General features: G+C 42.0%; 1 pseudogene; it reads right to left on the bottom strand.

Moving 5' to 3' along the window:
• Positions 1–15892: 15892 nt before the first annotated feature.
• Positions 15893–15991, bottom strand: LOC129668817 (U6 spliceosomal RNA; annotated as a pseudogene).
• Positions 15992–16930: the final 939 nt, after the last annotated feature.

The raw sequence follows: 16930 nt of genomic DNA, 5'->3' as shown, positions 1-16930 counted from the left end.
AAACAACTGCAGGAATGTAAGAGCATACCAAACAGAGGCCACTCAGACATTTACATTTGTGATTATTTTATAATAACAGTGTCCTGGGCATTTCTGTGTGAGTTAGTGGCTGAGATCACTGAAAGGTGAAGAAAAGATAGCTCCCAAGCAGCCACAGGAAGGTCAAAGAGCAGATTGTGAGTCCTCATCAACAACCAAACCAATACTAACAGGTTTTTTTTTTAATGTAAATTTCATATGTGTTTGTGGGTAGGTGAGGTAGAAGTTGAAACAGGGTCTCATGCTGTAGCTCAGGTTGGCCTGGAACAAACTATGTATCCCGTGCTGGCCTTGAATTTGCATTGGTCTTCCTACCTCAGCTTTCTAAGTCCTGGGATTATAGATATGAGCCACCATCTTTAGATCAGTTTTGGATTATGTGAAGGAAGGTGTGCCTACTTAATAAAGCCAGTACTAGTTGACATCTTTATTATAAGGAATGTATGATGTTCCCCCAAAACATCACAACCTATTCTGTTAAGGGAAATACACAAAAGAGAGACAGAGAGAGAAAAAATTGTCAAATCATCATAAACAAGATGTGTCTGTAGAGCAAGAGTGTCCTCAAGAAGAAAGGCTTTAGCAAGGAATTAAGCAGGTAGAATATGGGAGCTTAATATGTGTTTGAGAAAAGGGACATTCAGAGAAGGTAATTTTCCAGGTTTAGAGAAAGAACTCAGGAGGCCAAAGTGATGAAGGATCCAGGAAGGATGAAAGACTGATATAAAAATATTCCAAAACTTCATGAAAATGATGTCACAGAGCTAAATCTGTTGGGATGTGCTCATACAGGTTAAGTGTACATGAATAGATGTTATGCGAAGGTCACATGGCCATGAAGGTCATGTGAGCATGAAGGTGGGCATGGAGGTTAAGAGGTCATGGAAGTCAGGTGGCCATGAAGGGCAGGGTTACACTTTCCGCCTTGAGCAACACAGTACAAACAGCAACCTGGTCTTTATGTTGTTCTGAGTGCAAGAACCCTGTTACCTTCTCTTGGAGACTATCAGGTTGCACCCTAATAGGAAAGAAAAGAGAAATGTCACCTCTTTGGCCCCCATAGAGAATCAACATGAAGATTCAAAGCTGCATAATGAAACCTGGCAATTTCTCTAAATTCCCTTCTAATCTCTCCAGGGGCAGGAAAAGAAGAAGCCCTTTGTGGAGTTTGATTGTGGGCCACAGGGCCTGCTAGAACACGGTGAAGGAGGCATCTTGCCCTCTGTTCTATAATTGGCCCATAAGGGCTGTTACCTCCCAAAGGAAGCTGATGTACCCCTCCCTGAGCCCTAGTAGTCCCAAAGCAGAGTGACAGCCAGTGTGCTTGCTAGATCATCTAGGTTGCCATAGCAACAGGCTTGCCCCTGGAGCCATGGGTTGATGGCAAAATGATTAGGCCTCTCTTAAAGGTTGCAGCTTCGGGTTTTACCAAGAAAACAGAACAGGTGGGTGGCCCTAAAGCCCCAGAGCCAAGCTTGTTCATGGCAGAAAATTTACTTCAAGTGGTCAAATGGCTAGTGTATGAGCAGGAGCTGCATTCAACCATGGATGGGAACAGAAGGCACAGTTAGTCAGCAAGTCTGAGAGCCATGCCTGGGATAGATTTTGTGGCAGGAAATTGAGGATAGGGTAAAGTAAGAGTAAGGGAAGGGCCAGAGTGTGTGGGATTTCCTTTCTTTGGCTGTTGGCTATACAGTGTAGTAGATGAGCTGAATTAATAGCCAGAGACTCTAGACATCTTCATGGCTCCCATCCATGTGAATCCAGTGCTAGCTTGTTTTCATTCATTTTTATACTCTGAGTTGAGGAAATCCAGTTCTGGTGGTTCTTTAGGATGTCACCCTCAGTTTTTATTCAATCTTTGGGTGGGAATAAGCGTGCGAATGTGTGTGTACCTGTGTGCATGTGTGTGGAGGCCAACATTGGGTGTCATTCCTAAAGTAACATTCTTTATTTTATTTTTCAGACAATATTTCTCAATTCCTTGGGGCTAGACGACCAGGTGAGGTTGGCTGGCCAGTGTGTCCAAGGGATCATCCCATATCCACTTCCCTAATGCTGAGATTACAGGCAACAATATCACTTGAGTAGAATTCTGTACAGTGTGGACAACTAGACACACTTCCTAGCTAAGCTATAATTCTCCGGTAGGACCGACTCCTACTGTCCATCACAGCTTAGGTCTATTGGAATATAAACTCTATCAGGGAAGGGTCTTTGAGAGTTTATCCTTGAATTCTTAACATGGTGTGGGTCCCAGAGTATGACTGTTTTAGATTGGGTTTTCATTTTGCTTTATTTTTAAGACAAAGCCTTAACTTTGTATCCCCATATGAACTGGAATTTGCCATTCTTCTGTCTCCATTTGCCAAGAGTTGCAATTGTGGGCATTTGCCACCACAGCCTGTAAATAAGTAGGATCTTAATAAAAATGAAGAAATGATTGATCAAACAGGTCATTGACAACCTTCTTAGCCTTTGCATACTCCAACTGCAGGACTCTTCCATCAACATTTGCATTGGTCCTTTTCTTACTTGGTGGTAGATATTAGAACTCAAACATCCCAACTAATTGTCGCCAAGTATGTTAGTGATTAGAAAGTATTAGTACTATCCCTGGATGAATTCTTGGACACTAATGCCAGCCTGGAGTATGACAAGATTCAAGATTCCAAACCTACTTTTAACCATCACAGTGATAGCGTCCATGTGCCCGCATCGGTGACCACAATACTTATCTAGAGATCTCCCTCTTCCTGAATGGAGAACTTGTCATCCTTCACAAGCAAAGACTGTGGACCTTATGAGAGTTATGGCAAGATCTGGGGTGCAGCTCATTGGTAAAGTGTTTGCATAGCATGCACAAAGACATGTGTTCATCCTGTAGGACAGAGGGGGGGAAATTTTCCCTTCTGGCAGGTCTCGTGGTCTACCTGTAATCAATCTCAACACCCACATAGGAGGAGGGAGGGGAGGACAGAAGGAAGGAGGTATGGGGGAGCGTTGACCTAGAGTGATACAGTCACACCCTGATTCACAACTGAAGACAGGTAAGAATTCTGTCCTAATAAACTATATATAATGTTATGTGAACACGTATACTTTTATTTTCTTCTTATCACTTGAAACTATCTGAAGTTATTTATATGTTGTGTCTGTATGTCTTCATGTTTGCATGTATATGGGCACATGTATTCAAGTGTGGAGGCCTGAGGTTGACCAAGTTTATGTTGGGTGTCTTCCTAGATGGCTCTCCACGTTGTCTGAGGCAGGGGCTCTGACTGAACTTGAACCTGCATTTGGAGCTGCCCCAGAGATGCCTCGTCTCTACTTCCCAAAAACTGTGACTGACAGGTAGGCCATTATACCTACCCAACATTTATGTGGGCCCTGGGATCCAAACTCAGGTCTAGCCCTCAGACTATTGTGGCAAGCATTTTATCTACTGAGCCATCTCCCCAGCTCTGTTATGTTGCTTTCCTTTAGCTTCTCCCATGGAATGTTAGCTCCAGATGTCACAACTTTGCCTCCCTCCCCCCAACATCAGAAGCTACTGGATAGACTGATTGTTATTCTGAACTCCTTGACATGGGCCTGCTGTATGCCTAAGCACTCTCCTCTGTTTTCTTGCATTAATCTCCATGGGCATGAGTGACAGCCACCACAGAGCCATGCACCCTGTTTACTGTCAAAGCTCCCAGCACCATTTCCTGACTGGGTCTGCTGATGTGAGCCTATGCCCTGATTACCCAACGCTGTAACACACCACCACCAGCAGCATGGCGAAGACAGCCGGGCTTCCTACTGAAGAGGAGGCAATTTCTTTCTCTACTCTTTATAGTATCCACAGCCCGGGACAAAGATTCCTTGAGCTCCCAGATATATTTTGTAAAATAACTCTTTTGTTCTTTTTAGTTAGCCTCTTGCCTAGGTATCCTATGTCAGCCCATCTCAATGACAGACCTGGGGCTGTCACTAAGTATAGGTCCTTTGACTGGATTTGGCTTTTGTGCATTTTTCTTTTTCCCTGTGTCACTTTTATCCACTGAAGTCCTTCAACTTTGCTTTTTATCATCCATAGAAGAACATAAAACTAACTTTTACTCAATTGTCTCAAAGACTTACAGCCTCTGTCAACTAACCTAGGCCTAGTCCTGAAAGCTTTTGGTCTCTGTAAAATCTAACCTAGGCCTAGAATGTTTTCAGCCTCAGAGACTTACTGCTGAATAAGTTCACCATTGCTTGTTCTTTCTGAGCTCTGGGCTGCCTGATTCAACTCAGCTGTTCTGGATCAAACTTCTCTCCAAGCTGACTTATTCAATCTGGCTTTTCTCTGGGCCTCTGAATTGTTCTGCTTGGCCTCAAACTAACTCCAGCAATCTGCTCTAATCTCCTGTCTCCTTATTCTCTGGCTCATTTGGTCTTTACCTGAGTTCTCTCTCTGCAACCACTTTATTACTGTCCCGGTAGAACTGCCTGTTCTCCCTCTCATTGTCCGTTAAGTAGCTTCCCTTTCCTGTCTCTTCTTATGAGAATTGGGCATATTCTACTCTGTCAAATCTTTCATCCCTGTTTCTGCCACTCAATTAAACATCACTTTCTAACATGGGTGCTTTGTTCTACAAACTAACTTTACCTTCATGGTTGGAATTAAAGGCATATCTGACCATATTTGAATCTAAGCTTTTCTTTACCTGAAACGTGCTGTATACCAGGCTGGCCTTGAACTCAGAACTGCTTGCCTCTGTCTCCTGGATTCTTTGACGGTAAAGAGGCTGTGTGTTTGTATTGCAGCCAGATCACACAGACCTAGAAGGTCTTGAATGTGATCCCTTGCCGGAACAACCATGTTCTGCATTAACATTCCTCTCCAGGAAGCCTCTACCACCACATAACCCTCAGCAGAACCCAGCATGTCTGAGCCTACTGTGGGAACAATTGGAACAGCAGCTACTGACATAACACAAGGAGTGTAGGTTTCATGCTGTAGGTGGTGGAGAACAAATGAAGGGCTTATATTAAGAGATTATGTAGGAGAACAAGAGCTGAAGGAACAGGTGCTTAGTTGTCGACATGGGAGAGACTAGGATGCCTTTGGCCGTTGCCATCCTTTCCACAGAGGTCCTGAAGCAACAGAATCCCACTGCCCTTCTTCATTCTGTGGCAGTCAACAGTTGACTCCAAATATTTCTGACCATCTCCCTTTTGGGTACTGGTTAGATATGCTGCACAACTTTGTGTGTCGCCAAATATTGAGGCCTCCAATTATTTAGTCAACTGTTCTTCCTGGGTGTGTCTGTTTTCTAGGTATAGTGAAACTGACAACTCAGCTGGAGGACTAAGTAAAGGAGATCTCCCCCTTTAAGGAATACAATAAAAGGCAGAGTACCGAAACATACCTGGTCAAAGCGCTGAGAAAAAAAAAAAGTGATTATTGAGATGCTTGCCCCTACATGGGATGCTTATATCACTCTTCCAAGGTGCAGGGAAAAGATGTAAGAGCCAGAGGAAGAGGCAGAATGTTGGCTTTTGGAATGTCATAGGCACTGTATGTACTCTTGAGCTCAAAGCAGCTGTTACCACCTGCAAAAAGCCTTCACAAAACTGAGTCCATCAACATCCTGTCATGAATTCAAGAGAGAGGACAAGGCCTCACCCTCACTGAGGTTTGAGGTTATGACCATAGTGAAGCCTCACCTGTCTTTCACTCTCTTTCCCTTTCTTTCTCTCTCCTCCCCTCCCATTCTTCTCCCTCCCCTCCCCTCTTCTCTGCTTTTCTCCTCCCTGTTTCCAGCTTAACAAGTAACTAATAATGTCCAAGATATCCTTGAAATATCTCATTGCATAAAAATGCAAGGAGAAAAATCTGGAAAAAATATAAAGGCAACAGTTCAGGTTAGACATAGTTATTTGGCTGCATCCTCCCTGTGTAACTGTTGAGGTTAGCATCAAGCAGCTGGCTGTCCATTTAGAACATGCTGATTTTCCTTATAGAAATAGCCTTCAGACATGCTTTCTTTCTAAATGTAGGGCATGGAGCATTCTCCCCACTGGCTCCATCATTTGTTCCTGTGACCCGGTCAGCATTTTTACAGGGCAGGCTCAAAAGGCATCTACATGTGTGTATACTCAGCTCTGCTGGGTATTCTTTTCTTTGTGTGTTGAACAGTTTGACAAGTCCTGTCTCTTAGAGTGAGTTTACTATCCTTTCTTCAGCTTCCTGATGCCACATTTTGGAGACAGCTGATGGACTTGGGCATTTCCTGTTGGACATTTGCTCTATCTTCATCTCTCCTTTAAGCACCTGCATTTTGTGTTGAGAGGCTGGGCTCATGATGGAGACCACTGGCTTTCTGACCTGAGCACATTTTGATGCTGTCAGCAAATAATGGTGATCTGTTTCATAGAGCTGTGCTCCTAACAGTCTTCTTCCCTCTGTACTTTCAAGTCTGCAGTGACCACAAGTGCTGCTTTGTGCAAGCTTTGACTAGAGGAGCACAAACATCTTGTTCTCCTTTGCACACTTGGCATTGTACGCAAGGGCACCAGGCCCTATCTCAGCTCACACTGAGATTTCCCAGCCCTTCTTCTTGATATGGATGTGACCACTCCGACCCCTCAGCTGCTAGTTGGGAATTGCATCCTCCTTGGGTTCCTCCGGCTCCTCAGTGGGTAGTTGTTCAGCTCGATGACAGGCACCAGCTTCCCCTGAAGGGATCCTTTCATTAAAGTTAGAGGCTTGGAGGCAGGGGAGAACAATGTGGAATCAGGTCTCCCTTGTGGCTTCTACTTCATCCTTTCACCCACTTCACATCTCATCTCTCTTCCTGATTGCTGGCTCTGAATTGCCAGGACCCAATGCCAGAAGTAGAGCCAGCTGCCACACAGGTGATTATGCAGCTCAAATCCCCGCTGTGAATCACTTGCTATAGTGCAGGTGCTACCAAAGGGGCACCTGGATTTTTTTTCCCCTTTTCTTCATTGTCCTACCTACTCATCATGGGAATGAGGCTAATTAGCAAGTGGGTTAGATGTTCCTGGATCTTCTCACCATGACTTCATCCAAACTTAATAATACCATCCAAACTAATAAGTACCTAGGGCATGAGTAAAAATAAAATAAAAATGGGGGGGTTTCTTAAAAACATTGTAAGATCTCCTGCTATTTCACTGCCCCCAGGATAATACAAGATCCAAGGTATGATGTTGTTTAAGGCAATAAGAAAAGAATATAGAAGCTAATTAGAGAGGTGCACAGCTACTTTTTCTGCATATGTGACTCATCCCTCATGTACTAAACACCTAATATGTGCTATAAAGTAAGATAATAAAAAAATTGGGCATTTCAGGATTTGTATTCTATTTTGCAATTTTCTATGGACAAAGAATTTGCAAGTATGCTTGGATGAAGCATGCAATGCATATTACATGTTATTTTATGTGCTGTCCGTGTAATGTCACGTTGCACTGTCACAGTGGCCTTGCGAGGTGGTGATGAACATGATGGGTGTTATTGACCTTCCCATCCCTTTCCAGGCAGGTGTGCCATTTCCCAGTTGTTGTAGGCACTGGTTGCTAAGAATTTACAGCTCTTCTTTCTCCAGAGAATTGTTTTCAGTCCAGCAGGAGCAACCTGAGGCCATTATATCCCCAAACACCAACCCAGGAGGATAGTCAGGAACTGACTGAGTGAGACTGAGGCCCTCACTGCAGGACAGGACTGCCTTTTGGTGAATCTCAGGAGCTCCCTGTGGGTTAGTTTAGGACTAAATTCCAGCTGAGGCCAGAGTATTGCACTGTCTTAACCCTAACACCTCCCTATTTTTCTCTTGAGATACTCCCTCGAGAAATCACAAGCCCTCTAAACCTTTTCTTGAGTTCTAACCAGGTAGTCCTGGGTGGGTGAACAACATTCCCATTTATGAGAAAATTGGCAGAAAGGATAAGGAACTTTTAAAGGAACTTTCCTAAACCACATAGTAAACTGTATTTGAACACAGGTAGTCATAACTCATGTTTCTTTGTTTCTCACAGCTTTCCATACAGTTATATAAATTTAAAAAGGCTTTATATACCTTCTCTCTCAATAAACATCAGTCTAGCCCCTACTCAAAGTACTGAGAATTGATAATCCATCAGATAAAAGTAGTCTGCTTCCAAAAACTCCCAAGCTCTGGATCAAGCCATGTTCGAAGTAGAAAGCAGTATTTATAGTTATAAACAAACACACATGCACGCACACACACACACACACAGACACTTGGAGGACCCTGACTTTGAATGGTTCGTCAAAGGATTGTTGTGTAGCTCACTAGCCAGTCTTCGTGGTAGGCGACTTAGGGTGTTCATGTGTATTTTTGCAATGACAAGGAATACTGCAATAAATAACCCTGAATGTGGGTATTTTTGTTCCACTAAAGGAAGTAGCATGTGGAGACAGAAACCACACAGCAATTAAAAGAGAGGAAGTGTAATGCTCAAAAATTATTAAACCCTGATAGAACAGCACAAAGAAATAAAGAACTATGAAGGTTGTGTAACATTTTCTACCCTAGGGCAGAAGGTAAACACATTGGCCATACTCTCTCTGTCACAGCCATGCGATGCTCTCTAGACAGTACATAAACAAATGGGCTGGCTGTGTTCCCAAACAATCTGACTTCCAAAACAGGCGGTGAGTTACACTTAGGCAGCTGACCATAATTCTCCAAGCCCTGCTCTAAAGAATGCCCCAGTGCAGAAGGAAGGTATCAAAGCAACGAGGGTACTTAGAAGCCGCTTAGAAACATGCAACTGCAGCTACTGCCTGCATGAGAAATTGATGGATCTCCCATTACTTTTGTCTATGCTTGAGAGGCAAATAGGAAACTCCCTCCTGGCACTCAAACCCACCTAAATAGTCTCAGAGAACTGCGTGGCCCATTGGCCGGCCATTAGACCTAGCTTGAGAATGGGGACTCAGGCACTATCTGATTCTATCACGTTCTTCGCCACAGGCAAACCCAGCCTGCCAGGATCAGAAATTGGCCCCATTTCCTTCTGCAATGTCTTTCTAGCGCCCTCTACCGACAAAACTTAATAACCATCCCCTCAAAGTCGCCCCGGAGGGCGGATCAAATCGATGGAACCAATCTAATTCTGTAAGAGTTATCATCCTGAACCCTTGAGCACAGCGTGTTATCAAACTTTTCTCTTTTGTAAATATGACAATTGTAAAGTCTTACCTCTGTGTAATTTTAAATTAAACTTGAATATCGTTTCATATACGAGTTTTCCGTCAACGTTTGCATCCTTTGTCCACGGGGATCCAGACGGTTAGGCATAGCACTACGTGAAGTAGTGATTGTCTATTCTAAAAGCAAAAGCCCCCATGAAATATAAAACATAATTTTTAGATTTATTTACTTTTATTTTATGTGTATAAATGTCTTTTTTATTGATAAACTTGTTTTTGTTTTGTTTGTTTGTTTGTTTTGGTTTTGTATTTTTGCTTTTCTGTTTTGCCTGTATGTATGTAATGTGTATTGTGTGCATGCCTGTTGCCTGCACAGGTCAGACGACACCATCATATCTGCTGGACCTAGAGTAACAGAGAACTGTGGTCCACTGTGTGAGAACTGGGAACTGAGCTGGGCCGCTGCAAGAGCAACAACGGCTCGGAGCTGCTGAGCTGCCTCTCCAGCTCCCCACCGGCGTTGTAATAGAGCTTAAGGCCTAACATGCCTGGCTTCAAAGAAAAATTGTGTTTAAAGCCATACTTATAAGAAATGAGTTACTGGATGATTTTGTGGTTTCCAAAGTGATCTCTTGTAGTAAGATTTCCTCCTATCACTTTTTTGATCCCACACTATTAACTGAGCAGCATCTACTGTGAGTTCTTGTTGCTGGAGTTTCCAAAGTGCATTTGAAATTATGATTTCATTTGTCAGAAATGTATTGCCTTATAAACCCAGAGAACATTCAGTGTTGTTAGTTTGTCTCCTGCTGAGGACTGTGAAGGAGCCCGGTGCAGGGACCCAGCTTTGTTTGTTTCCGTTATTCCATTTAAAAACAACTCAACAGCCAGGCTTCACAATTTTCCTAGCGTTGCCTCAGTCCATGGAACAGCTGTAGCTGCTTTAAATTCCAAGACTCAGAAAATAGTTTCTGATATTTTAAAGATCTTAAATTCATTTAGTTTTTTTTTTTTTTTTATAGGTTTTCAGATGGCAGCTCCCTTGTCATCTTGTCTCCTGTTTCTTGTCATAGTTACTGATACCAGAAGCATCTCAGGGACTTCTTCAAAGGAGCAGAAAAAAAGAATACACACATTGAAAATGTACTTTTTTCTCCTTATAAGCTCATTCTCCAAGACAGTTTTCTTTCTTGTACATATTTAATTAAATAAAATACATAGTGCTTAGCAATTGCCCTTTTGACATATTTTCTTTAAGGCTGATTGAAATTCCTGATGTGTGTGAATATTAATATTAAAAAGAGTTAAAGGAGTTGTCTTAAGTTGAGCCAAAAGCGAGTACTCAATGAACAGCTTTCAGAAAGACTGCCTAACAGCTTTGTTATCTAATGGGAAGGGCTTAATTTGCTGGAGCATTTTTGGGAAGTAACTGTTGCATTCTACCATGTGGTTAATTAATTGTTACCATATGAAAATAAAAGATATTTCTGCAGAAGCACCTAGCATATTAGTTGGTATAATGGTGAAAATAGGAGAAAAATAATGACTTACTGTAGGGATTGGTGAAACAGAAGCATTACATCCATATGCCAGCGAGGCATAAACTGCCAGAGGACCGTCCCATCCTGTTTTTTGTTTTTGTTTGTTTGTTTGTGTTCTCAACAAGCCTGAGCAGGACTCTCAGCACTTTCCCTTGGCTCACCTAGTTCCTCCTACTCTTTGTGTTATCAAAAGACCCTTTACTTTATTTAGTTAATAGTGCTGCATTCCCTAGATCCTGTTTCAGAACACTATGGCCAATGAGCTAAAGGCAGAAAGGCCTCCAAAGAACTTTCAAGTGCTGGGATTGCTGACTAGATCCAGGTGCCTATGTTGATTGACCGACTGATCCATTTTTTGAGCCAAAGTCTCACTGAAGTCCAGGCTGACCTAGAACTTTTGATTAATTTTTTTCTGCCTCTACCTCCTGAGCTGGCATTTTGGGCATTTTATTCCCCAAGCAAAACTAGATCTCTTGACCACTGATAAGATGGCTTGCACTGCGACAGCCATGTGGGACCAAGAGAAAAACTGTAGTCAGGGGTATTTATTGTTGGTTATACTTTTTATGTTTTGTAAACTTCAACAATGAGTTTTCAGCTTTCAAATATACTTTATTCATCCTTTGAGAAGTTCACGCTGTGTACTGGGATCGTGTTTCATCCCGTTTCTCCCTCAGTGATTCCCATATTGCCACCACCTCCCTTCAACAGGTCCACCCCTGGTTGCTTCCCTTCCAATGTCTCCCCTTTCTTTCCCTTTCTCGCCACTATTTCCTCCCAGTTTCCTGTTACTGGAGAAGCTATGAGCAATTGGCAGCTCGGAGAGCAGTTTTCTTTAAGGACGTCACCCTTGAGGGGATACCCATTTCCTGATACATGGCCCTGCACCGAGGACCATACCGGTGGCACTAAGTGAGCTCAGCGGGCTTAAGACTATAATTTTAAAACTGCCCAACAACACATAATTGAAGTGAATATACATAGATCAAATGTACACTTTAAAAAAAAAAAGAATCTACATGGATAATAATATAGATGTGTTACCTTTTAGCCATTTATTTGCCTATATGGTGTCTATCTTAGTGAATAATGACAAAACATTGTGCACGGAGCCACTTGATACATGATTTAGCCTGTTAAGTACCAACAATGAAAATACGCTGAACACACAACACCCAGAAAGTAGTTAACCTGATTCTGCCATTCTGATGAAAGCAGGAGTCCACGTCCCTACATTGCTGTTGCTCTCTGGAACGGAGTGAATGGGGCTCTCCTCGGATCTTAAGAACAGTTCTGGTCTTAACTGTTGCAAAGTTTTCCTTTGAGTCTGCAGCAAGGAAAATAATTTCATTAGGCAAGTTGGAGACAATTTCAATTATGTTAACCTGTCAAGAACCAAGAGTGAGGCCTGGCATGGAAGCAGAAGGTAGATATCTCTATGAGATCAAGTGTAGTATCCATTTTTGGAAGTTTAATATCTGATATATCATCCATCAGAAGACAATACACTAAGTACGCTTTTGCTGCTGGAATCTGGAATAGGCGTTTGCTGGGTCCCCTCCACGAGCTGACCAGGTCCTATAGTACCTACAGCAAAAGTACCGCTTGCCCTGGAATTATGTTGGTAAATAAAAGTAAACACGACTGGAGAAGTCAGCTCTTCAGGTCTTCCCTCTCTTCCATAGAGACTTTGACATTGGCTACCTATGTACCTGGAAGTGATACACAGAATGGGGAAGTTTGGCTTCAGCCCCTTCCGGCTTCCCTGCTCTGCATGCCATTATCTTGGCTTGTTCCTGCTCCGAGTCTACATGTGCAAGTGCATGCATGGGATCGGGTGCGGGGTGTTCTGTGTACTGATGGCAGCTCCCCCATGAAGCGCCCAGCATCACCTCTGCATTGTTTCCTACAGACAAGTAGTAGAGAAAGTTGATCCCTCAAATTGTAGAAGATCTAATCAGTGGTTAAGTGGCCCAGCCCCTCCACTTTAGAGGACCGTTTTTTTAAATATTTTTAAAAATTTTTATTAATTACAGTTTATTCACTTTGTATCCCCCCTGTAGCTCCCTCCCTACTCCCCTCCCAACCCCATCTCCCATCCCCTTCTCCACCCATGTCCCTCCCCAAGTCCACTGATAGGGGAGGTCCTCCTTCCCTTCCCTCTGTCCCTAGCCTATCAGGTCTCATCAGGACTGGCTGCATTGTCTTCCTCTGTGGTCTGGTAAGGCTGCTCTCCCCTCAGGGGGAGGTGATCAAAGAGCTAGCCCCTGAGTTCATGTCAGCACAGCCCCTGTTCCCCTTACTAGGGAACCTTCTTGGACACTGAGCTGCCATGGGCTACATCTGTGCAGGGGTTCTAGTTATCTCCATGCATGGTCCTTGTTTGGAGTATCAGTCTCAAATGAGATCCCTGTGCCCGGATTTTTGGGTTCTGTTGCTCTCCTTGTGGAGCTCCTGTTCCCTCTATGTCTTTCTATCTCCCCCTTCTTTCATAAGATTCCCATGGAGAACCCTTTCTTTAGGTACCTTATGCTCAGCAGTTGGTCAGTGGAGTTGATCCTCAGCTGCTCAGTAGCAACGAGTAGCTCACGACCTCGCCTTCTCTTCTGGCCTATCTCTACCCTGTCTCAATTCTTTCCTATTTTCACTTCTATATATCTACTTCCTGAAGTAACCATGCAAACAAATAGCCTGCCAGCCAACGTTACCTCAGTTTCTACTTTCAGACGAAATCATTCAAGACATATGGAGCCCAGGAGGGAAGCTGAGAAAGAGGGGTACAAACTTGTTTGTCCAAATTTGGGAGCCCAAGAACATTGAAACAGAAGGTCTGATGTCTTATCATTTGTAGCTCACACCTCCCTCACCTGTCTCTTTTAGTACCTAAAGTAGATTAAAATCTTCAAAAGGGAAAAAATAAAAATAAAGCTGAACAGTGTCACTTAGTTTCATCATTGGGTCCTAAAATTTGGTTGCCAAGGCAGAGTTGCATGACGTGATATACCTATACTACAAATCCCACATAAAAGTATGGGGCCCCAAGACTCGGAGCCTACCCTTGGCAGCGACATCTCATGCCTGTTGATATACTTTTCTGTCAGAGAAAAATAACTTCAGGACACTAACTCTGTACTCTGTGAACTCACAACTTATCTTTGCTTTGTATCTTTTGCAATAACAAAAATCCTAGTACCAAATGCTACTGAATCTTGTGAGCTCTTTACCATGTAAAATACTACCCAGCACCAAAACCAGATGGTAGTAGAAACTGAATCAAGTTCAGGCAGCCTGCTCTCCAGCTTGTGCCTTTAACCATCATGTTGAACCACCGCTTAGAATTGGTGTTACTATTATTATTTCTTCATCCCGTCTGTTCGCAAAGCCTTCTTTGATGAATACACAGTATTTTTAGTCAAAGAGAGACAAAGCTTGGAAATGCCCATGCTTGAGAGATAAGAAGAGTCAGGAAAAAAGAAAGAGAGAAACAGACAGGAGAAAGATGCATTAGGGCAGTGAAATGTGAAGGAATGCCATGTTGAGTAAAAAAACAGCCTTGTGGGAGAGTGTTCCCAGACTGGAGGTAGGCGGGGATTTAACAGACACACAAAACACAGATCACAAACTCAAAATCTGATGATCTGCATCTCCTTGGCACTAAAATTTTATGCTTTCTTTGTTAATGGAGTGCTAAGAAGCTGAAGAAACAACTCACACATTGAGAGGATGTCTGTACTATTTATGTCTCATGCAGGACTGATATCCCATATACATAAAGAATTTGTACCACTCTATACTAAGGAAGTATTAGAAACGAATAAAACACATGTTTATATGTGTGTGTACATTTAGGTTGTGGAACTTTTTGGTGAACTGGTCAAGTTTGAACCTAAAGGGTTATGAGAATAAACTTGGACAAAAGACAGTAGAAAAATCTCATCTGAGATAAATATGTGGCCAAGTTCTTTTGAGTTCTGATGATCGCTGAAGTCTGAGCAATTTTCTGCTAATGGGAAGTGCGCCCAGCAGAGGGTTTTGAAAGGGTGATGTGGAAGAAGAGGCCTAATGTCATTGTAATATTTTTCTGTGGTGTTTTTGTGCCTTAGTCTCTGCTAGATCCTCTGTGTTATAGAACCATAGTGTCTTTTACATACAGCTCATATTTAGGTTCTTCTGAATGGTGGCTCTTTCACTTTCTGATCTCATGACACTTTTAAGCTTGGTTTGGTTTGGTGTGGTTTTGGAATTTTGAGACAGGGTTTCTCTGTGTAGCCCTGGATGTGCTGGATTCACTTTCTAGACCAGGCTGGCCTCCAACTCATAGACATCTGCCTGCCTCTGCCTTCCCAGTACTGGCTGCTTGTTTTGTTTTTAAATTGATAAATTGTTTGGCTGTGTAGTCCAATTGATAAATTGTTGTGGCTTGAGCTCACAATTCATGTGGATTGATCCTTCTGCCTCAGCCTCCTAAGTTGCTGTGATTAAAGACATGTATAATCATCCTTGGTACTCTAACATTCTTGACAGTTGCTGAGGAGGTCACCAGATATGTGATTTATATTTTATGTTAATATTTACCACAGTAGGAATTAGAGAAACTTAAGCATATTTATTAATTTATTGAAAATGATAAGTGTTGAGTTTACTAACTTAGTAACATAATTGCACATATATAATCCATACATTTACATTTTATTTTTAAAAAGAAACAACAGAAAGGAAGGTTAAGGATTGAAAATAAGAAAAAAAAACATTTTTTTGTTTTTTGGTTTTTAAGACAGGGTTTCTCTGTGTAGCCCTGGATGTCCTAGAACTCAATCTGTTGTAGACAAAGTTGGCCTTGAATTTAGAAATCCACCTGCCACTCCCTCCAGAGTTCTGGAATTAAATCTGTGTGCCACTATAGTAGGCAGAACAAAACATTATTCATATAATTATTAAACAGATTGTGTTAAAACCACAATGAGATATGAATGCACACCTACCAGAATGCTTAAAAGTAAAGAACATAAAAACAGAAAGTGGAACTCTTACACATAGTTTTTATTTTTTAAAAAAATCAGATAATTTCTTTTTTTTTTCTTCTTCTTTCCTTCTTTCCTTCCTTCCTTATTTCTGACTTTCCTTCCTTCCTTTCTTTTAAAATATGAAACATTTCACAAACTTGCTCATCAAAAAAGCCATGCTAGTCTTCTCTGTATTGTTCCAGTTTTAGAGTGTGTGTTGCTGAAACAAACACTAGGCAATTTCTCAAACATACACTTACCAAAGGAATATATTACTCCTACACTCTAACCCACGGAAAATGAAAGTACATCTCTTCCCAAAGATATGCATATTAAATCTGTTAGTGGCTTTATTCATAATTCCTGGAAACACCATACATATCCATCAGCAGATCAGTGGATAAGAGATCATTACTCATCAATTCAGGGAATACTATTTACCAACAAAAGGGAACAAATGTGATGTGTACAGCAATGTGAATGGATTTCAAGATTATGTGCAAAGAAGGCAGATGTAAGGAAAAAAGTAAACGGCTATGAATGACTCAGAATAAATCCTTGGGATTGCCTTGGAGTAGAGGCAGAGGAGACACCTAGACAGGTTCCTTAATTATATATATCTTATACATATCTTTTTTATAAAAATTTATTTATTTTATGATGTGTACAATGTTCTGCATGCATGTACACCTGAACACCAGAAAAAGGCACTAATTTTCATTATAGATGGTTGTGAACCACCATGTGGTTGCTGGGAATTGAACTCAGGACCTCTGGAAGAGCAACAGTGCTCTTAACCTCTGAGCCATCTCTCCAGGCCCTTATACATATCCTAATTGTAGTGATATTTACACCGACATATGCATCTGTCAGATCTCTTCAAACTGTGCACTTAGAATGTATGTATTTAGTGTGCTACTTTAATACTGTCAGTTTTTTTTAAGCCAGTTTATTTTCAAAGAGAATTTTTAATGTTTTCAAATGTTGCAGGACCAAAAAAAGTCCATGATATCAGTCAGTTGAGAGAGAGTAGGAGTTTCTAGAGTATAAATTCAATGGCCTTGGGGGAAAGGGGCCCAAAGTGAGACCAGTAGATGAGAGAAAGGAAGCGGACATACAGGACAATGGCTACTCAGACCTGTGGAGTGCCGGCTACTCGATGCACGAGGTGC

The sequence above is a fragment of the Psammomys obesus genome, unplaced genomic scaffold (genome assembly GCF_907164565.1).
Source record: "Psammomys obesus unplaced genomic scaffold, mPsaObe1.curated_primary_1811, whole genome shotgun sequence".
In the NCBI taxonomy this organism is placed as follows: Eukaryota; Metazoa; Chordata; class Mammalia; order Rodentia; family Muridae; genus Psammomys; species Psammomys obesus.
Note: the sequence above shows the minus strand (reverse complement) of the source record. Positions and strands in the feature narration are given on the sequence as shown.